Here is a 19,789-nt window from a genome sequence, read left to right on the forward strand (position 1 = left end):
GAGGGAGTTGATATTGCTATTATCATGATCATCACTGCACCTTCATGACTGAACATCCAAAGAATGCAGGCTGAAGTTCCAGATTTAGAAGCCCGCTTTTCAAAGGGAATACAGACAGAGAGCCAGGACTTGCAAAATGAATTCATGTCCTCCCCAGTGTGGGGCCCCAGGAGTCCTCACCCCAGGGCGGGGGCCTTCTCAGTTATAATTTTACACCAATGTCCACACCCTGCCACCAAGAAAGAAGCAAAATATAAAGAAGCATATTTCCTCTGCCTCCACCCTAAGAGGAAGGAGGAGCTGGTTTCTCAACAGCTCCCTAGAGTGGTGGGTGGGCTCACCCCCCAGCCCCAGTCTGGCTGTGAAGGTCCTGAGACCATCTGGGTAGGGTGCCGGGAGGAAGCCCACCCAAGTGGGAAGAAGAGGAGGAGTGCTGGGAGGGCAGGCCTTCCCCACCGGGTAGCAAAAGAAAATGGCATTTTGCAATTCCAAATTCAAAATGGCGCCACCAGCCAGCCTTGACCTGAGATAAGGCAGGGGCTGCTGGCAGGCGGGCTGCTTGAAGAAGGCATGGGAGTCAGGCCGGGGGGCTTATCCTTGCAATCCCAGCCATTCGGGAGGCTGAGGTGGAAGTATTTCTTGAGCGCAGGAGTTGGAGACCAGCCTGGGCAACATAGTGAGACCCTGACTCAAAAAATAAAAAAGAAGGCACAGGCCTTCACTCCAACCCTCCCACTCTTAATCCAGCAGCCAAGGTGGAGCTCAGAAGAGTCAGGGTAGAGCAATTTTCATGAGAGCAATTCTCTACTGTCTGTTTATTCACACAGTGGGCTAAGTGATTGTATCTATAGTCTCTCCTTTGATCCTCACAGATGTAAGAAATGCCACACTAAGTATCTTAACATGGGTTATCTTTTTTCTTTTCTTTTCTTTTTTTTTTGGAGACAGGGTCTCACTCTGTCACCAAGGCAGATTGCAATGGTGTCATGGCAGCTCACTGCAGCCTCGACCTCCCAGGCTTAAGCGATCCTTCCGCCTCAGCCTTGTGAGTAGCTGCAACCACAGGTGCACATCACCACCACGCCCAAATGTTTGTATTTTTTGTAGAGATAGGGGTCTTTCCATGTTGCTCAGGCTGGTCTCAAACTCCTGGACTCAAGTGATGTGCCTGCCTCTGCCTTCCAATGTGTTGGGATTACATAAGTGAGCCACCGCACCCTTTTTTAAATCTCAAGAATACTGTGAGTGTGATATAATAGTCCCCCCTTATCTGTGACGCACATGTTCTAAGACCTCCAGTGAATGCGTGAGGCTGCCCGCAGTGCTGAATCCCATATCTCCCATGCTTTTTCAATCTGATAACTAAGAGGATTATGAGCAGGCGGTGTAGACAGCATGTGTACACACTGGACAAAGGAATGATTCACGTCCCAGGCAGGACAGGGTGGGACAGGGTGAGATTTTATCATGCTACTCAGAACGGTGTGCAATATAAAACATGAATTCTTTCTGGAATTTTCCATTTTTTTTTATTGTAGTTAGCTGTAGCAAACTGAAACCATGGAGAGTGAAACTGTGGATAAAGGAGAACTACTGTACTAACATTATCATCCCTGTAGCACAAGTTGGGAAACTGAGGCTCAAAGAGAAAGTCACCTATGCAAAGCAAGCTCCTGTAGGTATTAAGTATCAGAATCTGAATTTGAACGCTAGTCTAACCAACTCTAGAAGCCAGCTCTGGATCTTAGAGATCTCTTCAATCCTTCAGAACCCACAGACCTAACTGCCCAAAGCACAGCTTACCTTTCTATGGTAAGAGAATGAAGGTGGCGGCCACCCTTCACTACACATCTGCATGTTGTTCCTCAGCAGAGGTGGGGGATCAGGGCCTGCTAAGGACCTCGACTTCCTCCCACTGGCCCTTTCCAGCCCAAGGTGGAACCCATGGCCAGAGCATGCCTCACACCCCACCTTAGTCTCGCCAGAATCACACATGTGCAATTTGCAAATGACTGGGCTCTCTTCCTCCACCCAGTCTGACTTTCACTTCTTTAGAAGATTTTTGTGTGAATCTGTTTTATTTTGTTTTAACTGCAGACAAATGCCACAGAGCACTTTCTGCTAATGAAAACTGTCTAGCTGCTGCTCACCTGGCAAAGCCAGTCTGCCTTCCAACTGGAACAGAGCTTCCCCTTTGCGAATGGCTTTATGCTGACAAAGCCATTTTCCGTCCTTATCTCATCTACTCCTCCGGCCAGCCAGGGTTAGCAGTATTATTCTCAGAGTGCCCAAGAACAGAGTGTTTATTCTTATCCCTATTATCTGAAAGAGTGGAGGCATTTATGATCACTCACTGAATTGCTATGGAGTGGGGGGAGCTTGGAAAGGTGAAGTGACTTGCTCAAGGTCACACGGTGTCAGCATCAGAACTCAACCTTTGCTTCTTTCTTTCTTTCTTTCTTTCTTTCTTTCTTTCTTTTTCTTTTTTTCTTTCTTTCTTTCTTTCCTTTTCTTTCTCTCTTTGTCTCTCTTTTTCTTTGTCTTTTCCTTTCTTTTTTCTTTTCTTTTCTTTCTTTTTCTTTTCTTTCTCTTTCTTTTCTTTCTTCTTTCTTCCTCTTTCTCTCTTTCCTTTTTATTTTTTTTTTTTTGACAGGGTCTCTCTCTGTCACCCAGGTTGGAGTGCGGTGGTACAATCTTGGCTTACTGCAACCTCCACCTCGCGGGTTCAAGCAATTACCCTGCCTCAGCCTCCCAAGTAGCTGGGATTACAGGCACCCACCAGCACACCTGGCTAATTTTTGTATTTTTAGTAGAGACAGGGTTTCATCATGTTGGCCAGGCTGGTCTGGAACTCCTGGCCTCAAGTGATCCACCCGCCTCGGCCTCCCAAAGTGCTGGGATTACAGGCGTGAGCCATCAGGCCCAGCCACCCTTTTGCTTTCTAACTCCAAAACCTATTCTCTAGTACTCCAAAACGTATCTTCAAGGAAGTTTATTGCAGCACTGTTTACAGCAAGCTAAATGTCCCTCACTAGTGGACTGATAACATGTGGTCCCACTAGGGCCGGGCAAGGTGATTCACACCTGTAATCCCAGCACTTTGGGAGGCCGAGGTAGGCGGATCACTTGAGGTCAGGAGCTCGAGACCAGCCTGGCCAACATGGTGAAACCCTGCCTCTACTAAAAATACAAAAATTAGCTGGGCATGGTGGCAGATGCCTGTAATCCCAGTTGTTCGGGAGGCTGAGACAGGAGAATTGCTTGAATCTGGGGCGGAGGTTGCAGTGAGCCAAGACAGCGCCACTGTACTCCAGCCTGGGCGACAGAGCAAGACTGTATCTCAAAAAAAAAAAAAAAAAAAAAATGGTCCCACTAGCAGCCTGGACGTCACCTGGGAGTGTGCAGAATCTCAGGTGCCACCCAGACCCACTGAATCAGGGGCTGCAGTTTAACAAGATCCCTAAGGTGATCCATGTGTTCATTCAAGTTTGAAAAGAGCTGCATTACAGTACATCCATCAGATGGACTACTTTGGCACTTTTAAAAGAATTTTTTTTTTTTTTTTTTTTTTTTCAGAGATCGGGTCTTCTTATGTCACCCAGGCTGGTCTCCAATTCCTGGGTTCAAGTGATCTCCCACCTTGGCCTCCCAAAGTGCTGAGATTACAGGGATGAACCACTGCACTCAGCTGTACTTCTTAAAAGAATGTGATGGATCTATATAGGCTTATCTGAATATTTATTGTAAAGCAGGAGGAGGGGGGAAGCAAGTTACAGACCAACATGAATTTATATGATTTAATTTGTGTGCACATTTTAGAAACAAAAATAACAGTTGGGTGCGGTGGCTCACACCTGTAATCCCAGCACTTTGGGAGGCCGAGGTGGGCAGATTGTTTGAGCTCAGGAATTCGAGGCCAGTCTGGACAACATAGCAAAATCCCATCTCTACAAAAAGTACAGGGTGTGGTGGCGTGCACTTGTGGCCCCTGTTACTCAGGAGGCTGAGGTGGGAAGATGGCTTGAGCATGGGATGTGGAGATTGCAGTGAGCTGAGATGGCACCACTGCATTCCAGACTGGGTGACAGAGCCAGATCCTGTCTCAGAAAAATTAAAAGTAAAGTTAAAACGATTTAAAAAGCACTAACAGCCAAGTGTGGTGGCTCACACCTATAATCCAGCGCTTTGGGAGGCTGAGGCAGGAGGATTTTTTCAGCCCAGGAGTTTGAGACCAGCCTGGGCAACATAGCAAGACCCCCATCTCTACAACTACTTGGAAGGCTGAGAGGCTGAGGTAGGAGGATCACTGGAGCCCAGGAGTTTAAGACCAGCCTGGGCAACATAGTGAGATTCTGTCTGTAAATGGAAAAAAAAAAAAAAGCACTAATATATGTTAATGTATGGATTAATGTATGTTAATATATGTTAATGTATGCATGGATTAAGTTGCTCATCAGCCGGGCAGCCTCCCAGGGAGCCAGTCTAGGAGGGGAGCCAAAACAGGACTGAAAGAAATGGAAACACGGTGCCAGGTAACTCAGGTTTCCACATGAGATGGACCTGTAATCCCCAGTGATCAGAGATCTATAGCACCCACTGAGGGAATCGAAAATACCCTCCTCCCCAGCACTAGAGTCCAGCTACAAATTCTCTCAGGACAGTTTAGTCCTTGGTCCGGGCTGCATGCTGCGCCCAAGACCTAGTGATTTGTTAGCGCAGCTCCTGATCCTATGCCCTTTAAGACAGCTCCGCCGGGCGCGGTGGCTCACGCCTGTAATCCTAGCATTTTGGGAGGCCGAGGAAGGTGGATCACCTGAGGATGGGAGTTCAAGACCAGCCTGACCAACATGGAGAAACCCTGTCTCTACTAATAATACAAAATTAGCTGGGCGTGGTGGCAGGCACCTGTAATCCCAGCTACTCGGGAGGCTGAGGCAGGAGAATCGCTTGAACCCAGGAGGCAGAGGTTGCGGTAAACAGATCGTGCCATTGCACTCCAGCCTGGGCAACAAGAGCGAAACTCCTAAAAAAAAAAAAAAAAAAAAAAAAAGACAGCTCCGAGAAGCTGACTGGCTTGGAGAACTATAATCCCAAGACAATTCCAAATAAGTCAAAAGGCCAGCTTACATTCTGTGCCTGTAATAAATCCTTTATTTTGAAAAGAAAGAGGAATGTTATTTTTCATTAACAGAAAATTGGTTTCTCCACATTCCGCCTAAATACATTTTGAAAAACTATCTTACAAATATCAGGTTGAGGGGATGCCAACTTTTTAGGCTGCCCAGGGCACCTATATGTCTCAGTCCAGTTCTGTACATGGATAAGAAAAAAAATAAACCCCGAAAGGATTTATAGCAGTGGGCCAAGGCAATCATGATGAGGTAAAATGATGTTTTACTTTTTTTTTTCAAGACAGTTTCACTGTTGCCCAGGCTGGAGTGCAGTGGCTCAATCTTGTCTCACTGCGACCTCCACCTCCCAGGTTCAAGCAATTCTCATGCCTCAGCCTCCCGAGTAACAGGGATTACAGGCACATGCCAACACACCTGGCTAATATTTGTATTATTAGTGGAGTTGGGGTTTTATCATGTTGACCAGACTGGCCTCAAACTCCTGACCTCAGATGATCCACCCACCTCGGCCTCCCAAAGTGTTGGGATTACAGGGTTGAGCCAAGCACCCAGCCAACTTTTACTTTTTACCTTAAGGATTTTATTTCTACCTTAAATGTTTCTCTAATGTTTTGAAAACATACACTGTTGGTAGGGATGCATAATAGCACACACCCAATTTGGAAAACAGGTTTTTTGTTTGTTTGTTTGTTTGTTTTTGAGACAGAATCTTGCTGTGTCACCCAGGCTGGAGTGCAGTGGCATGATCTCGGGTCACTCCAACCTCTGCCTCCTGGGTTCAAGCAATTCTTGTGCCTCAGCCTCCTGAGTACCTGTGGTTATAGGCATGAGCCACCTCACCTGGCCCAGTTTTTTTGTTGTTGTTTTTTGAGATGGAGTTTCACTCTTGTCACCCAGGCTGGAGTGCAGTGGCATGATCTCAGCTCACTGCAACCCCCACCTCCCAGGTTCAAGTGATTCTCCTGCCTCAGCCTCCCAAGTAGCTGGGATTACAGGCAGTCGTCACCATGATTGGCTAATTTTTGTATTTTTAGTAGAGACGGGGTTTCACCATGTTGGCCAGGCTGGTCTCAAACTCCTGACCTCAGGTGATCCACACACCTTGGCCCCCCAAAGTGCTAAGATTACAGGTGTGAGCCACTGTGCCTGCCCGGCCTAATTTTTTTTTTTTTTTTTTTTTTTAGTACAGAGTCTCACTCTGTCACCAGGCTGGAGTGCAGTGGCGCAACCTCAGCTCACTGCAACCTCTGCTTCCCAGGTTCAAGCGATTCTCCTCCTCAGCCTCCCGAGTAGCTGGGACTACAGGTGTGTGCCACCATGCCCAGCTAATTTTTGTATTTTTAGTAGAGACGGGGTCTCATCATGTTGGCCAGGATGATCTCGATCTCTTGACCTCGTGATCCCCCTGCCTCGGCCTCCCAAAGTGCTGGGATTACAGGCATGAGCCACCGCGCCCTGCCCTAATTTTTTTCTTAATGATAGAGATGGGGTGTCACTCTGTTGGCCAGGCTAGTCTCTAACTCCTGGACTCAAGCAATCTTCCCACCTTGGCCTCCCAAAGTGCTGGGATTACAGGCATTAGCCTCCACACCTGGCCAGGGAAACAGTTTCTTAAAAAGTTAAACATACCTACTCTATGATCCACCATTCCACTTCTAGGTAATGACCCAAGGGAAATAAAAGCATGTGTACTTGGATGTTCGTACCAGCTTTGTTTGTAATTGCCCAGATGTAGAAACAACCCAAAGGTCAATTAACAAGTGAATGGATGAACAAACTGGTGCATCCAGACAATGGAATCAACCTGAGCAGTGGAAAGAAACTACCTACCACGCACACAATGACACGGACACAGACGAAGCTCACAATAATTATGCTAAGTGAAGGGGGCAAGGCCAGTCAAAAAAAAAAAGTGCATATCCTATGATTCCATCTTATATAAAATTCTAGAAAATACCACCTACTCTATAGTGACAGAAGGCAGATCAGTGTTTGCCTGGAGATGTAGGGGGTAAGCAGAGAGAGATGGAAGGAGGAGATTACAAAAGAATATAAGGAAACTTTCTTTTTTCTTTTTGACACAGGGCCTCCCGCTGTCATCCAGGCTGCCGTGGTGCCATCACGGCAGACTGCAGCCTCCATCTCCTGGGCGCAAGTGATCTTCTGGCCTTAGCCTCCCAAGTAGCTGGGCCTGCAGACATGCACCACCATACCCAGCTAATTTGTGTATTATTAATAGAGATGGGGTTTCACCATGTTGCTCAGGCTGGTCTCAAACTCCTGAGCTTAAGCAATCCTCCCTCCTTGGCCTCCCAAAATGTTGGGATTATAGGTGTGAGCTACTGTGCCTGGCCTGGAAACTTTCTGGGGTGATGAATATGTTCACTGTTTTGATTGTAGTGATGGTTTCATGGATACACACGTACATGCGTGCACACACACACACACACATATATATACATGTGATCCTGTGTGTGTATATACATACTTCGGTGGGCATCAAAACTTATAAAATTGTACATTTCAAATATGTACAGTTTACTGTATGTCAATTACATCAAAACAAAATTACATCCGAAGGAAGGAAGGAAGGAAGGAAGGAAGGAAGGAAGGAAGGAAGGAAGAAGTGTGTTTCCATTTTTTTTTTCTTTTTTTTGAGACGGAGTCTCCCTGTGCCACCCAGGCTGGAATGCAGTGGTGCGATCTCGGCTCACTGCAACCTCTGCCTCCTGGGCTCTAATGATTCTCCTGCCTCACCCTCCTGAGTAGCTGGGATTACAGGCACCCACCACCACACCCGGCTAATTTTTGTATTTTCAGTAGAGACAGGGTTTCGCCAGGTTGGCCAGGCTGGGCTCAAACTCCTGACCTCAAGTGATCCACCAGCCTCGGCCTCCCAAAATACTGGAATTACAGGCATGAGCCACCGCGCCCAGCCTACAAGTGTGTTTCACTTTTATGGACAGAAAAAAAGGCAATAAGGATAAATTCAAAGGCACACCCACAAAAAAAAAATGCATGCTCTTTCACTACATAACAGGTTTGTCTTCTAAATCTCGTCTCCCCTACCTATCACTGCAGAGGATAAGTGCACCAAGGTGCTCTTTTGTTCAACTTATTTAAGATGATCTATTCCTTTTTCTCCCGCATGTCTTCTCTGAAGGGTATATGAAGTGGGATCCCGCTGAAATGGAGTGAGATAAGGTTTCTTCACTTCCCTTGCTCCACAATGGCCCAGCTTCTCCCTGTGGAGGTTACAGGCTGTGAGGAATGTGATGACATGTTTACTTTGGAGCAGACCTTGGCCAGTAAATACACTCCCAGCTCAGACCAGAATCAGCCCCTGATAGGAGATAGGTCCTTCCAAAATAGCTGGAGGTCAGGCCTTCCTCCAAATGCTGGGCTGGTCTTTAATAGTGAGGGGAGGGGAGGGGAGGGGAGGGTGAGAGTCAACACAGTGCATTTTTCCTGGGTTTCCCTAGATCCTAAACTAGGAGAGCTGTTGGTGCAGAAGCTCATTGATAAATATCAAGAGAACAATTACAACATGGTTGGCCAAGCTTAATGAAGTATTGGCCGGCCCCCCTATATTTTTAGAGTGATTGGTTCACCATTTTTATTTTAGTACCTTTGTTGGCTTGGATGGCTGACTAGTCACAGGGTCCCAAGTTGGTTAGAACTAGAGGGAATCTACTGGATCAAATGGCTTCCCAGAAGGCAAGACTTCTCTAGTAATTAGAATAATAATCATAACAACAACTACTCCATGTACTTTATATGTGTTGCCACATTTAATCTTTTTTTTTTTTTTTTTTTTTTTGAGACGGAGTCTCGCTCTGTTGCCCAGGCTGGAATGCAGTGGGGTGACCTTGGCTCACTGCAACCTCTGCCTCCCAGGTTCAAGTGATTCTCCTGCCTCAGCCTCCTGGGTAGCTGGGATTACAGGCACATGCCACCATGCCCAGCTAATTTTTGTATTTTTAGTAGAGATGGGGTTTCACCATGTTGGCCAGGCTGGTCTGGAACTCCTGACCTCGTGATCCGCCCGCCTCGGCCTCCAAAAGTGCTGGGATTACAGGCATGAGCCACCGCGCCCGGCACCACATTTAATCTTTACATAACCCCATGAGGTAGGAACTGAGGCCCAGTGAGATTAAGCAAGTAGTTAATAGGTCTGACTCCAAAAGCCAAGCTCGGAACCACAGCACCATACTACCTCCCAGGAAACCATGGGAAGTCCAGGCATGGTGAGGTACTGGAGTCAGATTCAAGTTCAAATCCTTATTCTGCATTGATGAGTTGTGTGAGGTGATCATGTAGTAATGTCAGTAATGTGTTCTGGGCACAAAACAGGTAATCAAGAAGTGGTAGCTGTCACCATCATCATCATTGTTAAGAAAGATCTTCAGCTGGGTGCAGTGGCTTACGCCTGTAATCCCAGCTCTTTGGGAGGCTAAGCGGGCGGATCACCTGAGGTCAGGAGTTTGAGACCGTACTGGCCAACATGGTGAAACCCCATCTGTACTAAAAATACAAAAATTAGCCCGGCGTGGTGGTGCACACCTGTAATCCCAGCTATTCGGGAGGTTGAGACAGGAGAATGGCTTGAGCTCAGGAAGCAGAGGTTGCAGTGAGCCAAGATTACGCCATCGCACTCCAGCCTGGGTGACAAGAGCAAAACTCCGTCTCAGGAAAAAAAAAAAAAGAAGAAGAAAAAAGAAAGATCTTCAGCTGGGTGCAGTGGCTGTAGTCCCAACACTTTGGGAGGCTGAGGCAGGCAGATCGCTTAAGCCCAGAAGTTCGAGACCAGTCTGGGAAACATGGCAAAACCTTGTCTCTACAAAAAACACAAAAATTAGTCAGGCATAATGGTGACTGTCTGTGGTCCCAGCTACTAGGGAAGCTGAGGTGGGAGACTCACTTGAGCCTGGGAGGACGAGGCTGCAGTTAGCTATGATTGTGCCACTGCACTCCAATATGGGCAAGAGACTGAGATCCTGTCTCAAAAAAAGAGAGAGAAAGAGAGAAAGAAAAGAAAAGAGAAAAGAAAAGAAATCTTCATTCAAATCTACTTCTGGTTTGATCCTACTGAGTCACAGTTACAGACATTCATATGCTTCACCCCCTCCCTGCCTCTAATCCACACTTAAAAGTCCAGGCTGGACACAGTGGCTCTCGCCTGTAATCTCAGCACTTTGGGAGGCTGAGGTGGGAGGACCACTTGAACCCAGGAGGTCAAGGCTACACTGAGCCATGATCCCACCACTGCATTCCAGCCTGGGTGACAGAACGAGACCCCATCTCTAAAAAAAAAAGTCCTGGGCTGGGCACAGTGGCTCACACCTGTAATCCTAGCAATTTGGGAGGCCGAGGTGGGCGGATTGCCTGAGCTCAGGAGTTCGAGACCAGCCTGGGCAATATGGTGAAACCCCATCTCTATTAGAATACAAAAAATTAGCCAGACATGGTGGTGTGCGCCTGTAATCCCAGCTACTCAGGAGGCTGAGGCAGGAGAATCGCTGGAACCTGAGAGGCAGAGGTTGCAGTGAGCCGAGATCACGCCACTGCACTCTAGCCTGGGCAACAGAGCCAGACTCCGTCTCCAAAAAAATAAATAAAAATAAAAGTCCTGTTCTCTGTGAGGCATACGCTGACTATCTCATAGAAATTGAAACACTCTTGTTCCTCCCTTGGCAACTCCCTATCCTCCTTCTCTGCCTTATTTTTCTCCTTGGTACCTATCATTTTCTGGTGTGTAGTCTATCACCTATATGCACTATATACTTTATTTATCTTGTTTATATTCTGCCTTCTCAAATAGCTGATGAAGATACCACTGCCTACAACATCCCTGGCATTCAGCAAGTGCTCAGGATATATTGATGTGGAATAAATGAGCCCTTGCTTGAAGTTTTAGATTGGAGGTCAGGGTCTACTTCTCTTTAGTCCTGTGACATGAATCAAGTTATTCAACCTCAGGGAAACTCATTTTCCTCAGTGGCTGAAAAAGAGCAATAATATTTGTGTTTCTCATGTCCCTGTTACAGCCTAAGGGGAAGGCAAGGCCATGCATGGGAAAGAATCACCTTCAAATACTCCAGAGACAGCTATTGAATGTCTGCTCCATGCCAGGCAGGATGCCAGGCCCTGGAGGGTGCAGCCCGCAGAAAGCCCCTGCCCTCCAGGAACCTGCAGTCTACCTCGAGAGACAGACATGTCAACAAATACAACCTAACTTGAGTCACAGTTCTTTTTTTTTTTTTTGAGACAGAATTTCACTCTTTTTGCCCAGGCTGGAGTGTAATGGAGTGATCTCGGCTCACCGCAACCTCTGCCTCCCGGGTTCAAGCAATTCTCCTGCCTCAGCCTCCCCGGTAGCTGTGATTACAGGCATGCACCACCACGCCCGGGTAATTTTGTATGTTTTTTAGTAGAGACAGGGTTTCTCCATGTTGGTTAGGCTGGACTCGAACTCCCGACTTCAGGTGATCCACCACGCCCAGCTTGAGTCACAATTCTGATCTACAGCAACCGTTTAACACCTAAGCACTTTGCATTGTCTCATGTAACCCTATAAATTAGGTACCATCACCAGCCCCATTTTACAGACAAGGAAACTGCAGCAAGACCTTAAGAAACAAAGACTTGAACCCGGGAGGTGGGGGCGGGGGGAGGTTGCAGTGAGCCAAGATCACGCCATTGCACTCCAGCCTGGGTGACAGAGTGAGACTCTGTCTCAAAAAAAAAAAAAAGAACAAAGACTTACTCCACACCCAGGTATATACCCAATAAATTAAAATGTATGTGCACACAGAAACTTGCACACGAATGTCTATAGCAACATTATTAACACTAGCCAAAACACAGAAATGACCCAGATGTTCATCAATGGATGAATGGATAAACAAAACATGGTATAGCTATACAATGAAATATATTATTCAGCCACAAAAAGAATGAAATACTGATACATGCTACAACATGGATGAACCTGAAAAACATGCTAAGTGAAAGAAGCCAAACACAAAAAGTCACATATTATATGTTTATTTTATTTTATTTATTTATTTTTTTTAATAAATAGGCTGGAGTACAGTGGCGCAATCTCAGCTCACTGCAACTTCTGCCTCCTGGGTTCAAGCAATTCTCCTGCCTCAGCTTCCCGAGTAGCTGGGATTACAGGCATGCGCCACCATGCCTGGCTAATTTTTGTATTTTTAGTAGAGACGAGGTTTCACCATGTTGGTCAGGCTGGTCTCCAACTCCTGACATTGTGATCCGCCTGCCTTGGCCTCCCAAAGTGCTGGGATTACAGGCGTGAGCCACCGCACGCAGCCATATATTTTTTTTCTTTTTTTTTTGAGACTGAGTCTCACTCTTGTCGCCCAGGCTGGAGTACAGTGTCATGATCTCAGTTCACTGCAAACTCTGCTTCCCGGGTTCAAGTGATTCTCCTGCTCCAGCTTCTTGAGTAGTTGGGATTACAGGCACCTGCCACTACCCCTGGCTAATTTTTGTACTTTTTGTATTTTTTTGTACTTTTGGTAGAGACAGCTACCGCGCCTGGCCAAATTGTACATTTCAAAATGATTTATTGTGTCATGTGAGTTTTACTTCAATTTAAAAAAAAAAAGAAAGAAACAGGTGTGGCATTGTACATGGTAGAGACTGGAGCCTGGACTTAAATCTGGGCAGTGTGGCTCAGAGTCTGTGATTTGAATAACTGTGAATCGTAATTTCAGTATCATATTTTTCAGTTCTGGAATTTCCATTTGATTCTTTTTTATAGTTTCTAGTTTTCTGCTGACATTCTTGTCATGTTATTCCCTGAAGGCATTAATCATGGTTACTAGAGTCCCACCTCAAAGCCTGAGGGCAACTTCAAATTTCAGCTCATCTTTCTGCGCCATGTCTAGGTGTTCTCAGTGCAAAGGTTGACTTGGTATGTCCACCAGGGTAAGAAGCAGGAAATTTGCCCCAACCCTCTCACTTCTGCCCTAGCTCTTCTGCTTATGTGAGTAAAGACTTCAATGTTTCTGTCTGGGAGTGGTGGCTCACACCTGTAATCCCAGTACTTTGGGAGGCCAAGGTTGGTGGATCACCTGAGGTCAGGAGTTCGAGACCAGCCTGACCAACATGGTGAAAGCCTGTCTCTACTAAAAAAACATACAAAATTAGCTGGGCGTGGTGGCACATGCCTGTAATCACAGGAGAATCACTTGAACCTGGGAGGCGGAGGTTGCAGTGAGCCAAGATTGTGCCATTGCACTCCAGGCTGGGCAATAAGAGTGAAATTCTGCCTTAAAAAACAAAAAACAAAAAAACACAGTATTCAACATTTCAAAGCAAAACATGAGAATTTAGGTTGGTGAAACTGCAGTTTTCTAAGTTGTGTTATTTATTTAATGATTTTGGGGACATTTCTCCCTATTTAATTCCAAGAGATACTACACAGTATAATTTCTTAAGGAAATTAATGTTTCAGATAATAACAAAAGCCTCCATTTGCTGAGTGCTTCAAAAGGGACTACTTGGGAGGGTGAGGCAGTAGAATCGCTAGAACCTGAGAGGCGGTTACAGTGAGTCGAGATCGCACCACTGCACTCCAGCCTGGGCGACAGAGCGAGATTTCATCTCAAGAAACAAACAAACAACAACAACAAAAAGGGGCTTACTGCTTTAAGTATTTTACGTGTATTAACTCACTTAGTCCTCAAAAAAGGCTAAGATCAGGTTTTGCCATCTCCATGACCATGGTTGAAAGAACCAACCAGAGAGGTGAAGACATTAGCCCAAGGACATGCAGCTTGTAAAGCATAAAGCAGAGACACAAACCCAGGTCCAGCCAACTCCCAGGCATTCTTCTCGTTGACCTAAGAACAAGGAGTGAGTAATTATAAGAAATCAGAGTATCCGGCCAGGCGCCGTGGCTCACGCCTGTAATCCCAGCACTTTGGGAGGCTGAGGCGGGCGGATTGCCTGGGGTCAGGAGTTCGAGACCAGCCTGGCCAATATGGTGAAACCTGTCTCTACTAAAAATACAAAAATTAGTTGGGCATGGTGGCACCTGTAATCCCAGCTACTTGGAAGGCTGAGGCAGGAAAATAGCTTGAACCTGGGAGCTGGGGGTTTCAGTGAGCCGAGATTGCGACACTGCACTCCAGCCTGGGCGACAGATCAAGACTCTATCTCAAAAAACAAAAAACAAACAAACAAAAAACTAGAGTATCCAAATATGACAGGGCAAGAAAGCCAGGAAAAAAAATGCCAACACCAAATGGAAAATGGCTAAGGAGGAGGAAGCAGTGGTTTGGAAGCAAGGATAGAGTTGAGTTCTTGGGCCCTGGGTTTGAAGACAGATAACTTCAGCTCTCTGGCCTCAGTGTCTTCATCTGTAAAATGGGACTAATAAAGGCCCTTATTTCCTGGCTGTTGCTTTGGACTCTAGCAGTCAGCCTCTTTCCCATCTCCCCTCTCCAAGTGGAGCTGAGACCTCGCTGTTGGGGGACATTTGGGTCAGAGAGAAGAAAACAGGGATTCGGCCTCCTGGGCCAGGTGCACAGTACCTCCGCCTTCTCTTGAAGGAACCCAGACTTCGATGCCAAGCCCTGCAAGCGGGGAGGAAGAAGAGGGCATCTTCCCAAGCCAAATGAAGAATCCCTTGCAAGTCCCTATGGTCCTACAGGAAGACGAGACACTTACCACACAATCATCCCAAAACTTACTGGGCTCAGGACAGTGCCAGAGCCCTGAGTGCTCACTCAGTCACTCAATCAACGTGTGTTCAGTGAGTCCCCGTCTATCAGTCAGGACTCTCCTGGTTGCGAGTGGCAGAAACCCAGATAAAACTCCTAAAGCAAAAAAGGGGTAGTGATTGGTTCCTGGAACCAGACAGTCCAAGGGGTGGTTCAGGCAAGTCTGGATCTAGGACCTTGGTGACGTCATCAAGAGCTGCCCTGCTCCATCCTGGTCTCCACCTTCCCTCCTGTTGGCGTCCTTCTCAGGCAGGCTGTCCCCTCGTGGTGACAAAAATGCCCACCATCTTCTCCAGGCCGAGCTCCTCGAGAATCCCAACGAGATCCCAACACGGAGAGAGCACCTCTTTCCCAAACTTCCAGCCAAAGTCCAGGGCTGATGTGAGTGAGCCATGGTGACCATGGCTGATCCCCCAGTCAAGGTGACTTGGGCCTCTCATCGGCCAGCCCCGGATCCCAGGCTCACTCCACCATGAGGGCTGCGGCCAGCCACCTAGCTGCTGACATGGGGAGGCATCAATGTCAGATTTACTGAGCCCTTGTAAATTACTCTGTGCCAGACATTGTTCCAAGAGCCACAGATACATATAAACCTCACAAAATCCTGTTATCTCATCAGGCAGGTGAGGTGAGATCGAGTTACTTGGTCCAAATCACACAGCTGGGAGATAGCCAGGCTGGGCCTTAAACCCAAGCACTCAGGATGCCTGTTGCTTAGTGATGTTCTCTGCCAGGCATCAGCTCCACTGAGGCTGGCTTCCTCATTGCTGTTGTCTGGCATCATGCTGCACCTGACCAGGCTGTGGGGACTGGCTCCGTGGTTGTGTTAGTTTGCTGTGGCTACTTTAACAAAAAAAAATTACCACAAATTTCATGACCTAAAAGAACACAACTAGGCCAGGCGTGGTGGCTTCACACCTATAATCCCATCACTCTGGGAGGCCGAGGCGGGTGGATCATATGAGGCCAGGAGTTTGAGACCAGCCTGGCCAACATAGTGAAATATTAAAAAATAGAAAAATTAGCCGGGCATGGTGGTGTGCACCTGCAGTCCCAGCTACTCAGGAGGCTGAGGCACGAGAATCACTTGAACCCAGGAGGCGGAGGTTGCAGTAAGCTGAGATCGCGCCACTGCACTCTAGCCTGGGTGACAGAGCAAGACGCTGTCTCGACAAAAAAAAAAAAAAAGTACACAACTGAGTCAGGTGTGGTGGTGGCTTTACACCTGCAATCCCAGCACTTTAGGAGGCAAGGCAGAAGGATCCTTTGAGCTCAGGAGTTTGAGACCAGCCCTGGCACCACAGTGAGACCCATCTATAAAAAAAATATTAGCCGGGTGTGGTGGTGTGCACCTGTGGTCCCAGCTATTCGAGAGGCTAAGGTGGGAGGATCACTTGAGCCTGGAAGGTGGTGGCTTCAGGGAGCCAAGATGGCCCCACTCACTCCAGCCTGGGTGACAGAGCAAGACCCTGTCTCAAAACAAACAAACAAACAAAAAAACACAACTGTATTCTCTTATCATTCTGGAGGCTAGAAGTCAGCAATCAGTTTCACTAAAGTCAAGGTGTTGGCAGGGCCGGCTCCTTCTGGAGGCTCCAGGGGCTATCCTTGCCTTTACTTGCTTCCAAAAGCCACATACACCTCTCGGCTCATGGCCCTTTCTTCCATCTCCAAAGCCAGCAGGGTAGCATCTTCAAATCTCTTTCTCTCTGGTCTTCTGCTTTGTCATCCTATCTTCTTTTGTCTGAAAGACAGACGGGAGGAGGAGTTCCTCCTACAGAGCCTGCTGTGATTACATGGGGCCCATCTGGATAATCCAGGACACTCTCCTCATCTCAAGGGTCCTAACTGAATCACATCTGTGAAGTCTCTTTTTTGCCATGTAAGGTCACATTTACAGGTTACAGGGATTAGGACTTGGATACCTTGAGGGGCCAATATTTTGCTTACCACAGTGGTGAAGTATGTGGGCTCTGAGCCTGGAGATGGCTCTTGAATCTGGGTAGCTCAGCCTCTAAATTGCTGTGTCACCAAGTGATTTAACCTCCCTGTTCCCCAGAGTGCAGAGATCAAGAGGTGAGGGAGCCCAGCATTTTGAGGAAATGAAAGCAATTCAGGCTGATGGAGGATGGGTGGAGTGGAAGAGGCCTTTGGCCTCAAGCCCATGCTCTGAGTCAGTTTCCACGTCTGTAAAACGGAAATGATAACGGTCTCTTCTTCATAGTGCTGGCTGTCATAGGATTAAATGAGTTAAGACTTGTGAAATGCTGAGCACGATGCTTAGCACAGAGACAGTGCTCAATAAGTGTTGGCAATTTGATATTGTCTTAGTTTGGGTTTCCTCAAAAGCAGACCCAAGTCCAGGATTCAAATAGAAGTTATTCATTTGGGAAATGATTCCAAGAAGTGCTGGCAAGGAAGGTGGGAGGTGAGGCTGGAAAGAGAGGAAGCCCACAAAAAGTGCATTCATGAGTGGGCTGCTCCTGCGGGCAGCTGGAGCTCCATCCTGCAGGGGAACTTAAGGGCCAGGTAGAGTGTACCCTGCAAGGTACCTGAAGGGCTGGGGCCTGCATTTACCATTAGTCGTTGGTTGAGGGCTACTGAGGAGAGGCTGTTAACTCACCACCCTCCAGCCGATCATGGGTGCAAGCACAGCCAGCTCCTGTGATCAGAGAAAGTCACAGCTGCATGGCCAGATGTGGTGGCTCAGGCCTGTAATCCCAGCATTTTGGGAGGCCATGATGGGTGAATCTCTTGAGGCCAGGAGTTTGAGACCAACCTGGGCAACATGGTGAAACCCCCACTCTACAAAAAATACAAAAATGACTTGGGTGTGGTGGCGTGCTCCTATAGTCCCAGCTACTTAGGGTGCCAAGGCAGGAGGATCGCTTGAGCCTGGGAGGTCGAGGATACAGTGAGCCATGTTCCTGCCACTGCATTCCAGCCTGGGTGACAAAGCAAAGCCCTGTCTCAAGAAAGAAAGAAAAGAGAGAGAGAGAAAGAAAGAGGAGAGAAGAAAGAAAAGAAAGAAGGAAGGAAGAAAGGAAGGAAGGAAGGAAGGAAGGAAGGAGAAAAAAATCAAAGAAAAAGAAAGGAAAGAAAAAAGAAAAGAAAAAAGTCATGGCTGCTGGCAGCTAAGGTGAGTGGTGTAGGCTGAAGGGGATGGGGGGGCATTGAGTGTGCTGCATACATCACACAGGACCATCCCCACCCAGGAGCCTTGATCGTTGAAATCAGGATCTGGTGACTATAAATAAAGGGACATCTGCAGAAGAGTCTGGCTCCTTCTGTCTTGGAAATGGGACCTGAGCCTTCTGAACAGTTGGGAGAGGCTTTAAACCAGTTGCATTTCCTTTTTCCAAGATGTAGGTGTTGTCTAGGGCAGGCCAAAGTGGATGTGCTAACAGATTTAACAGGGTCCCACTGGTCCAGGTGAGATTTTCATGGCAGGTGGCTGGGAGGCCAGCTCTGTAGTCCAGCACCTCAGGGCCTGAGAGGAAAATGGTGTCTGTGGACAAATGCTGGGAACACCAGTCACATCTCTGCTTTGTCCAGGGAAGCAGAGGGGCCATGAAGGGCCATGGAGGGCAAGTGATGGAGGGCAGGAAGGAAGACGACCTTTTAAAAGAACACAGGCGGCCAGGCGCGGTAGCTCACACCTATAATCCCAACACTTTGGGAGGTCGAGGCAGGCGGATCACGAGGTCAAGAGATTGAGACCATCTTGGCCAACATGGTGAAACCATGTCTCTACTAAAAAAAAAAAAAAAAAAAAAAAAGGGGCCGGGCGCAGTGGCTCACGCCTGTAATCCCAGCACTTTGGGAGGCCAAGACGAGCAGATCACGAGGTCAGGAGATCGAGACCATCCTGGCTAACACGGTGAAATCACGTCTCTACTAAAAATACAAAAAAAAAAAAAAAAAAAAATTAGCCAGGTATAGCGGCGGGCGCCTATAGTCCCAGCTACTTGGGAGGCTGAGGCAGAAGAATGGCATGAACCCAGGAGGTGGAGCTTGCAGTGAGCCGAGATAGTGCCACTGCACTCCAGCCTGGGTGACAGAGCAAGACTCTGTCTCAAAAAAAAAAAATTAGCTGGGCATGGTGGTGCACACCTGTAGTCCCAGCTACTCGGGAGGCTGAGGCAGGAGAATCACTTGAACCCGGGAGGCAGAGGTTGCAGTGAGCCGAGATCACACCACTGCACTCCAGCCTGGCAACAGAGTGAGACTCCATCTCAAAAAATAATAATAATAATAATAAAATAAAAATAAATAAATAAATAAAAGAACACAGGCCAAGAGACTGTAGTCCTGGGTGGACAGCAGGGCTGTTGTGGCTTTCTGAGACATTTTGGGCATGAATAATGCTCGGACTGTAGGGTGGACACAAAAAGGGAAGTAGGGAGAGGCCCCCAGAGACAGGGAAAGGTCAGCTACCCTGCACAGCCAAAATCTGAAGAGGCCTTACCCACCTCTCCCTGCAGCAGAGAGGCAAAGGTCGCTTCTGGTTCAGGAAACCTGCAGGGGCCCCGGGCCCACGGGAACAGGGTTGGTTTGGACATGAGGACAGAACTCTGGGGTAGTGCACCCCGCAGCCACCCTGCATCCCCAGCGATTCCCAGTCCTCGCTCTGCTCTACACCCTGGCGGAATGCTGCTGACAGGATGTGGCCAGAGCTGAGAGCCTGAGATTTGGGACAGACCTTGACTTCATTTGAAGTTCCCAAAACAGGTCTTCCTGGAGGGGCTCCTTCAACCCTGGGACCTCCCTGCCCCCATGATCAGTACACATGACTTCATCTGTCCTATGTGGGGCAGAGGAGGAGAATTCAGTGTCACCTGCCAGTCTCCCTGATCCAGGGGATCCTATGGTCAAGAGCCCATCAGCCTGCGTTCTGGTCCC

This window comes from Symphalangus syndactylus, chromosome 1, assembly GCF_028878055.3.
Source record: "Symphalangus syndactylus isolate Jambi chromosome 1, NHGRI_mSymSyn1-v2.1_pri, whole genome shotgun sequence".
Lineage (NCBI taxonomy): Eukaryota > Metazoa > Chordata > Mammalia > Primates > Hylobatidae > Symphalangus > Symphalangus syndactylus.